This window comes from Hordeum vulgare, chromosome 1H (genome assembly GCF_904849725.1).
Source record: "Hordeum vulgare subsp. vulgare chromosome 1H, MorexV3_pseudomolecules_assembly, whole genome shotgun sequence".
NCBI lineage: Eukaryota > Viridiplantae > Streptophyta > Magnoliopsida > Poales > Poaceae > Hordeum > Hordeum vulgare.
Window position 1 is genome coordinate 323,925,047 of NC_058518.1, and position 10,411 is coordinate 323,935,457.

A 10,411-nucleotide genomic window follows, 5' to 3' on the forward strand; every position below is an offset into this window, starting at 1 on the left:
GTACGAGGACACAGTCGTGTCATTTGGGTTAACCAATGTCCCAGCCTAACTCAAGTACCTCTTGAATAAAGTCTTCATGGAGTATTTGGACAAGTTTTTCATTGTCTTCATCGATGACATACTCGTGTTCTGCAAGTCTGAAGAAGAACATGAGCAACACTTGAGGATGGTCATGGATAAGCTTCCATATCACCAACTTTATGCCAAATTTAGTAAGTGTGAATTCTGGCTGCATAAAGTTGGATTCTTGGGTCATGTGTTGACGGTAGAAGGATTGTGAGTGGATCCTGTCAAGATTGAAGCCGTGACCGAATGACAATCCCCAAGCAATGTGAAGGAAGTGAGAAGATTCCTCGGACTCACGATATATTACCGCAAGTTTGTTGAAGAATTCTCAAGCATTGCTGGACCTATGACTCAGCTCTTGAAGAAGGACAAGAAGTTTGAATGAACATAGAAGTGCGAGAAAGATTCCAAGATCTCAAGAAGAGATTGACAATGGTCCCAGTTTTGGCCACTCCCGATATTCACAAGGATTTTGTGATATATTGTGATGCATCAAGGACCAGACTTGGAGGTGTTCTGATGCAAGAAGGAAGAGTCATAACATATCTATCCAGACAGCCACGTCGTCATGAGGAGAACTAGGCCGCTCATGATCTTGAGTTGCCAGCTGTGGTTCATGCCTTGAAGACATGTAGACATTATCTTCTAGGAAAGCGATGTGAGATATACACAGAACACAAGAGTTTGATGTATATCTTCACTCAAAAGGAATTGAACATGAGGTAATAGAGATGGTTGGACTTGATCAGAGACTACGACCTCAGTGTTCAATACCACCGTGGGAAGGCCAATGGGGTAGCTGATGCCTTGAGCAGAAAGCCTTGTTACTTGAATGCTATGATTAAGGAAAGGCTACCTGCCTTGTATTAAGAACTTGAAAGCTTCGAATTGGAACTAGTTGCACCAGGAGTTTTGGACAACCTTGAAGCAAAGCCTACACTAATGGATGACATCAAGGAAGCTCTGAAGGGACATGAGAGCATAGAAGGCATCAAGAAGAAGATAAAGAAAGGCAAGGCCCCATGATTCATAGTGGATGGAAAAGGAGTCACGTGGTTTGGGAATCGCATGCATAACCAACAAAGTTGAGCTCAAGAACTTGATCTTGCAAGAATCCCATGACACACCGTATTCCATCCATTGTGGAGGTACCAAGATGTACTAAGACCTCAAAGCAAGGTTCTGGTGGCATGTTAAATCACATATGCTCCCTTGGTGGTTTTGATAATTCATGACAACATACATTGTGTCTTGGACTAACACTCTTACCTAGTATATTTCAAGTATAGTCTACACAGAGTATTGGCTGAAGGATTGTGAGTACAAACACCTTGATGCAAGGAAAGGAATAGGATTGGCCAAGCTTCAAGCTACAAGACTCTACATTTTATATTTGTGAGAAATCACTTTTTAATTCATAGGAAAGGCAATACTATTAAAAGGGGGTGAGGTGTCTATGGTGAATTGGTTGCCAAAGTTCTTAGAGATAGCCACCAAATATATTCAGTAATTTTCCCACAAATATCTGTGTCCAAAGCCATCACATCAAAAATCGGTGCCACGAAGAATTCTATTTCGTCCCTACCGATTTTCCGAGCCACAGATCCTTTGCCAAACCCTAATCTCTCGGTACCACCAACTATCATACCGGTGCCACCAAAACATAGTGACCAAGTTTCTAGTATGTCTATTTCAAGAATCAGAATCACTACAAGAAATATGCTAACTTACGACCTTCAATATTTGTCACTGAATGGTCGTTGGTTTCCATTTACGACCTTTTTACGACCACAAACAGAAGGTCAAAAGCTAAGGGTGTTGTAACGACTAAGATGCGACCCTTTCCTTATTTGGGGACGAGGCCTCAAAAGGGGAAGGGGCGCATCTAAACATTTTGCAAGCGGGATAATGATAACATGACATAACTGAAAGAGTGACAAGTAGGGCATACACTTGCCATCTGATAAAAATATAGCATATAGCATACGTACACACATTATTTAGAGCATAGTTTAGTCCAGCTACGGACAACACGAAAACATGTAAAGCTATGAAATCCCGCATGCTGGCCCCACGATCACGACCACGGCCTCTAGTCCTCCGGAGAAGTCACGTACAGTCTGCCAGAGTCCTCATCGAACTCCCACTTTAGCTGGCTGTCATCAGGATCTCCTGCATCACGCGGACCTGTACCTATGGGTGTTTGTAGTAAACCGTGAGCCACGAGGACTCAACAATCAAATGACCTTGGTATTGAATCTAGCCGAGTTAATGGGTGAGGAAGGTTAAGTGTATGGGTTTGCTGCAACTACCTTACGATGATCAGAGTAAACATATGGTGGTCTACGCAAGTCGGTCGAACACTAGATTGATCACTAAGTGATCCTGAACACCTACTTATGTCAGTCATAACCCCACCGTGTTCTCAATCAGAGAAGGATCTCTAAAAGAGATAGTCACGGTTACGCACTCAGTTGGCAATTTTATTAGAATTACTTTAAGTTGTCTAGAACCGGATGTTAACAAAATATCCATGTTTGCCACATAACCACGGGCACGGCTTTCCAAAATATTAAACCCTGCAGGGGTGCTCCAACTAGTCCATTAAAAATTACCACATGCCGCATAGTAATCCTCTATCACGAATCTCGTGATCTCGTCGGATTCCTGGGAGGAAAACCTCAACTTTGAGGAGACCCAAAGTTTCACCGGAATTTCAATGTGCAAGATATATCGCTAAGGTAAGGCAAATCCAGCAAGACCGACCGACGTGTCGACGACCCCGATAAGAGACGTGTATCTCGGTCTCAGGACACGTCGGATGAGCTACGCGCACGGTGCCTGATAGAGATCACCCAAGTTGCCCTGGGTTGGCCCCGCGCAGTGCTCTGGTTTGGACCAACACTCATGAGGAGCACTGGCCCGGGTTGTTGATTAATTCCTCAGGGTAGCTATTCCCTATGCACTTAATTATTAAGGTTTTAGGAGATTAAAACGAAAGTTGGGTCCTGCCAGACAAGTCTTAACACTACACGATTTATCAAGGGGGTCCCCATAACAACCCTGAACGTGTTAGGAGCGCTCAGTTATGGAATCAAACACCGGTAGCTGAAACTAAGGCGGCAACAACGGAACAAATCACCGGCAAAAGGCCAGGCCTTCCGTTATTTACCAAGTATATAGGTGCATTAATTAAATAGCAGTTAAACATAATGATATCAAAATGCCCATGTTATCACATGGACCAGCTGACACCTACAACTAGCAAAGCTATCCATAAGAGGTTGAGCAAGCCTACTTAGCCAAACAATATTTGCTAGGACAGGGAAGTGTTTGGGGTTCATGGCAAAGATAGGTGGCATTTATGTCATGTGGTAGGCAGCGAGCATGTAACGATGGAAACGTGATTCTAAGCATAACAAAGCTAGAAAAGGTGTCAAGGTCACGGTCATCTTGCCTGCGATTTCTTCAACCTGGAACTGCTCTTGTTCTTCCTGCACGAACTCTCCAGAATCCACGTGCTCGTTCTCCGTTCCCGATGCTACCCAAGATAAGATAACAACAAATAAACACCAGCAACACATAGTGCAACAAGCAATATGAAGCATGTGTGAAGAAGGAAGCATGCATCACTATTCTAGTCACTTTCATATGCATTAGTTGAGTTAATTAAATTCTGGACAGAACCTCATATTAAGTTATCTTGACATGCATGAACATGTGCATCACGAGAAAACGATGCAAAAACATAGGAAGAACCTCGTGAACGGAGTATCGGATCAACCGGAAACTACGAAACAAGTTGAGGCGTCGTATGACACACGAGAGAAGGAAGAGGGGGAGGGGACGCTTGATACGTCTCGAATGTACCTATAATTTTCGATGGTTTCATGCTGTTATCTTGTCATCTTTGGATGTTTTATGTACCTTTTATATCTTTTTTGGGACTAACTTATTAATTCAGTACCAAGTGCCAGTTCATGTTTTTTCTGTGTTTTTGGCTCTTTTCAGATCTGATTTTGGGACAGAATCCAAACGGAATAAAATCCCCGAAATGATTTTTTCCCGAACGGAAGAAGATCAGGGGGCTTGTGGGCCAAGCCAGGAGGGCTACAGGGAGCCCACAAGCCCCCACTCCGCCACCAGGGGGGCAGTGGTGGGTAGGTTTGTGGCCTCCCTGGCGCCCCCCTGACCTAGATCTTGCGCCTATATATTCCCTAAAAAACAGAAAAAAATCAAGGGATCCACGAAAATACTTTTCCGCCGCCGCAAGATTCCGTTTCGGCGAGATCTCATCTGGAGACCCTTCCCAGCCCCCTGCCGGAGGGGACCTTGGAGTTGGAGGGCTTCTTCATCATCATCATCGCCCCTCCAATGACTCGTGAGTAGTTCACGTTAGACCTACGGGTCCGTAGTTAGTAGCTATATGGCTTCTTCTCTCTCTTGGATCTTCAATACAAAGTTCTCCATGATCTTCATGGAGATCTATCCGATGTAATCTTCTTTGGCGGTGTGTTTGTCGAGATCCGATGAATTGCGGATTTGTGATCAGATTATCTATGATATATAATTGAGTCTTTGCTGATTTCTTATATGCATGATTTGATATCCTTGTAAGTCTCTCCGAGTCTTGGGTTTTTTCTGGCCAACTAGATCTATGATTCTTGCAATGGGAGAAGTCCTTGGTTTTGGGTTCTTACCATGTGGTGACCTTTCCGAGTGATAGTAGGGGCATCAAGGCACACATTGTGTAGTTGCCATCAAGGGTAACAAGGTGGGCTCTGTCGTAGATATGAGATTGTCCATCTACATCATGTCATATTGCTTAAGGCGTTACTCTGTTCTTTTGGACTTAATACACTAGATGCATGCTGGATAGCGGTCGACGTGTGGAGTAATAGTAGTAGATGCAGAAAGTATCGGTCTACTTGTTTTGGATGTGATGCCTATAGATATAATCATTGCCATAGATGACGTCATGACTTTGCGCGGTTCTATTAATTGCTCGACAGTAATTTGTTCACCCACCGTCTACTTGCTTTCATGAGAGAAGCCACTAGTAAACACTACGACCCCCGGGTCAATTCACATCTATCGTTTCCACTTTCGTTTTTTACTTTGCTTTGTTACTTTGTTGCTTTCAGTTCTCACTTGGCGAACAATCTATAAGGGATTGACAACCCCTTCATAGCGTTGCGAGCAAGCTTTTTGTGTTTGTGCAGGCACTTGTGATACTCCTTCACTGGATCGATACATTGGTTCTCAAACTGAGGGAAATACTTACCATCGCTGTGCTACATCACCCTTTTCGCTTCCAGGGAACACCAACGCAAGGCTCCAAGGCCACGGGGGAAATCCTTTGCATATTTGCCTAGGAAGTCCCTTAAGGCGTAGCCATAGCAGAAGGATTCCTGGTGCCGTTGCTGAGGAGTATCAAGCAACACTCCTATTTCTGGCGCCGTTGGAAGGTCTTTTGTTGCAAAGCAAATTAATTGATTTTTGTTATAACCAGACCCTGTTTTCAAATGGAACAAAGTGAAAAAGAGTTGCAAATCAGCGATGTTTGACATCCACAAATATTTGAAAGAATTTGCAAAGAAGATGAGCATTTTTAAAACCCCAAAACAACAACTTGATTATACCTCAAGGAAAATATAAAAGAGGGGGGGGGGTTTGGGCTATGGTGCAACTTGATGTTGAGGTCATTGTTGCACCCACACCACACTCCACAACACCACACAATCCACATGAGTTCACCACAACAAGGTAGACAAGAAGAAGACAAACACAAGATGGAGATGATATGATGCATGAGATGCACATGAAATGACAACACTTGAAATGATAACCTCCTCATAACTTCCATACATGGGTTCAACAAGGTCCCCACAATTGGAAAGGGAGGGTTACAAATAAGGAAAGAAAACATCTGGGCTGTTACAACTCTCCCACACTACAAGAGGATCTCGACCCGAGATCTAGGACTGGAAGAACTCTGGAAATTCGGAACGGAGGCGATCCTCGTGCTCCCAAGTGGCCTCTTTGTCAGAATGATGTGACCATTGCACTTTGAGAAACTTGATTGACTTATTGTCGGTCTTGCGCTCAGTCACTTCAAGAACTGCAACTGGATGCTCACGGTATGACATGTCGGGTTGGAGGTCGATATCCTGAAGATCAACTGTGCGCTCAGGAGTCTTGAAGCATCTCCGGAGCTGAGAGACATGAAACACGTCATGCACATTTGAGAAGTTGGAAGGGAGATCTAACTGATACGCAAGGTCGCCTCTCTTGCCAACAATTCTGAAAGGCCCAACAAAACGAGGAGCAAGCTTTCCTTTGATGCCCAAGCGCTGAGTGCCCTTCATGGGAGACACTTTGAGATAGATGAAATCATCGAGGTGAAAAGTCATGTCACGATGCTTGCTGTCGTAGTAGATCTTCTGACGGGACTGCGCTGCTTTGAGATTATCTCGAATGACACGACACATTTCTTATGCTTCATCAATCATGTCATCCCTAAGAATCTGACGCTCACCAGTTTCTGACCAATTGAGCGGGGTACGGCACTTCCTGTCATAAAGAGTCTTGAATGAAGCCTTGCCTGAGCTAGCCTGATAGCTGTTGTTGTATGAGAACTCAGCAAAAGGTAGGCAGTATTCCCACTTCATGCCAAAGGAAATCACACAGGCTCTTAGCATATCCTCGATGACCTAATTGACTCTCCCAACTTGCCCACTAGTCTCAGGATGGATGGCTCTACTGAATTGAATCTTAGTACACATCGCAGACTAAAATGAATCCCAAAACTTGCAAGTAAATATGCTTTTGCAATCTGAAGATATCAGCATTGGAACACCATGCAATGAGACTATCCTTCACGTATACAGCTCTGCAAGCTGAGCTGCTGAGATAGACTCCTTGACTGGAAGGAAATGAGCGACCTTGCTCAACTTGTCGATGATGACGAAGATGGCATCGTTACCTTTCTTAAACTTCGTAAACCCAGTGAAGAAATCCATCTCAGCATGATCGAATTTACACTCGGGAATGGGCAAGGGATGCAAGAGACCTGCTGGACGTTGATGCTCTGCTTTCACTCTGCGACAGACATCACATTCATTTATGAACTAAGCAATTTCACGCTTCATGCGAGTCCACCACAATGTATGTTTCAGATCCGGATACATTTTGGAACTTCCTGCATGTATCAAGAGAAGAGAATTATGAGCTTCTTCATGATAACCTTCCTGAGATCCCCTTTCGGAATGACAAGGCGATCCTCGAAGAACAAGGAATCTCTGTCATCAACACTGAAGCAGTTATATTTGGGAATGCTCTTTGCCAAGACAATCTTAACTTCCTTCACCATAGCATCAAGAAGTTGAGCTTGCCGGACTTGGTTTTCCAAGGTATGAGAAATCTGGAGATTAGCAAGAAATCCCTGAGGTACTAACTGAAGGTTGAGCTTCGTGAAAGAATCCCAAAGATCAGGCTGGAGAGGCTTCAGAATGAGACTGTTGCAGTAAGCCTTTCTGCTCAAAGCATCTGCAGTGACATTAGCTTTGCCTGGAGTGTAGTCAATGCTCGGATTGTAATCTTGGAGCATTTACACCTAACTAGTTTGCCGAAGATTGAGGTTAGGCTGGGTGAAGATGTATTTGAGACTCTTGTGATCGGTCTAGACCTCAACTCGTCTGCCCAAAAAGAGATGTCTCCAAGTCATCAAAGCATATATCACTGCCGCCAACTCAAGATCATGAGTGGGGTGATTCTTTTCACTTGGCTTCAATTGCCTTGAGGTATAAGCTACCACTTTCTTCTCTTGCATCAGAACTGCACCAAGACCTTGAAGAGAGGCATCGCAGAACACTTGATAAGGTTTGGAATCATCAGGAGGAATCAAGACTTGAGTAGAAGTGAGCTTCTCTTTGAGTGTGTCGAAGGCCAACTGACACTCTGGAGACCAGACATACTTCACACCCTTCTGAAGAAGACTTGAAAGAGGCTTAGCAATCTTGGAGAAATTCTCAACGAATGTTCTGCAATAGCTTGCAAGCCCGAGAAAGCTTCGAAGCTGCTTCACATTCTGCGGAGGTTCCCACTCAACAATGGCCTGCACCTTTGATGGATCAACTTTGATGCCCTCGGCAGAGATGATGTGCCCAAGGTACACAACTTCCTTCAACCAGAACTCACATTTGGAAAACTTAGCATAGAACTTATGCTCTCTTAGCTTATCAAGCACAAGCTTGAGATGTTCTTCATGCTCTTCCTCAGTTTGAAAAGACAAGAAAGTCATCAAGATACAACAAGACAAATTCATTCTTGAATGGGGAGAAGATATAATTCATCATCCGACAGAAGGTCGGTGGAGCATTGGCCAGACCGAAAGACATCACCGTGTACTCATACGAGCCAAAGCTTGTCCTGAAAGCAGTCTTGGGAATGTCCTCTTCGCGAATGCGAATCTGATGATAACCCATCCCGAGATCAAGCTTCAAGAAGATCTTAGCCCCTTTCAATTGCTCAAACAACTCATTGATGTTGGGAAGTGGATACTTATTTTTGATTGTCTTCTTATTCAATGGACGGTAATCGACACAGAGTCAGTCCGTGCCATCCTTCTTCTTGACGAAAAGAACTCCACAACCCCAAGGAGATGAGCTTGGTCTGATCAGACCCAGATGCTCTTGCTCATCAAGTTGTTTCTTCAGCTCTTCAGCTCTTCTGGACCCAGTTTGTACGGCCGCTTGCACACTGGTTCAGTACCCGGTTCAAACTCAATTATGAACTCAACTGCCCGGTGCGGAGGCATTCCCAACAGTTCTTCCGGAAAGGCATCTTCATACTCGTAGACCACTGGGACTTGAGAAATTGGAGAGATCTCACCCTTCTCATTCAAGGAAAACAGACGGACCGTGCCATCGCGGGCCGCGAAGATAATCACGTCCTCCCAAGAATGAGTTAGCTTCACTTCTTTAGCTTCACAATCAATAGACGCCTTGTTCATAGCCAACCAATCCATTTCAAGGATCAAGTCAATATCAGAGTTGCCAAGGACAATAGGAGAAGCCAGAAAGGCATAATCACCCATGTTGACAGAGACATCCGAAATGATCACATTTGAACTCATCAACATACCCGGGGAAACCACACGGAAAGGTTTGTCCAAAGTCTTAGAAAAGAAATCATGCTTCCATGCAAATGGTCTAGACATGAATGAATGAGAAACACCAGAATCAAACAAAACTTTTTCAGGAAAATCATTAACTAGGAGATTACCCATTATCACGTCTGTGGAGTTCTCTACTTCAGCTGCATTCACCATATTGACTCTCGCAGACCTGGGATAGAACTTCACCATAACATTGCCTGGAGGCTTCCTTGGAGGAGGGGGCGGAAGACGCTGCTGAGTGGTGCACTTGTTGGAGTAGTGACCCTTCTCCCCACACTTGTGACAAGTAACATCTGACAGCGGACGGAATTGCAGCTGAGAATTCCCTTGCTTCTGCTGCTGAAACCTCTGCTGGAAGGCTTGGTTGGGTGGGTGGGAAGAACCACGACCACCTGACGGCTTGAACTGCCGAGTCTGCCGAGGAGGAGGAGACACCCAATATTTCTGCTGCTTCTGGACCACCTGAGTTGAGGGCGATGAGCTGGAATCCCTGAAACGCTTCCTAAAATTCTCCACCTTGAGCAAAGCTGCCTCAGCCCTAAGAGCAAAGTTATAGAACTTATCAAACTCATCGGGATCATGCAAGGCAAGGGCCAGCTGCAAGTCCTCTCTCAAACCACCTCTGAACTTATAGATCTTGCTCTTCTGATCTGGAATGTCCTGCAAAGCATATCGAGCCAACTCATGGAACTCGACGTTGTACTTGTACACAGAGGATCCTCCTTGCTTCAAGTGTATGAAGTTCTCACGCATCTCTTCCACAAAGCTAGACGAGATATAATGAGACCTGAAATCTTTGCAGAAATCGTCCCAGCTGATCATTCTGCCTCCCGTGGAGTCTTTCAACTGATGCCACCATACTACTGCCCGACCCTTGAGCTGAAACGTTGCAAACTTTACGAAGTCCTCTGGACGGACATTGACGCACTCAAAGTGATTAATCATGTCCCGAATCCAGTCCTTAGTGTCGAATGGCTGGTCACAAGATGTGAAGGACTTCGACTCATTCGCCAGGAATTGATTCAAAGAAGCAGACTCATGACCACCATGGTTGAAATTGCCCTGGTGCTGATTGTTCCTCTTTTGCAATAGCTGAATTAACATCTGGGTGTTAGCATTTGTTGCAGTCATCACCGCTTGCCATGGCTCTGCAGGAGGAGGTGGTGG

The 10,411-nt window shown here is 44.6% G+C and overlaps 1 pseudogene; it reads right to left on the minus strand.

Annotated features, from left to right (window-relative positions):
• LOC123398921 overlaps window positions 1-10,189 on the minus strand; it is a 32,984-nt pseudogene extending 22,795 nt beyond the window's left edge.
• Window positions 10,190-10,411: the final 222 nt, after the last annotated feature.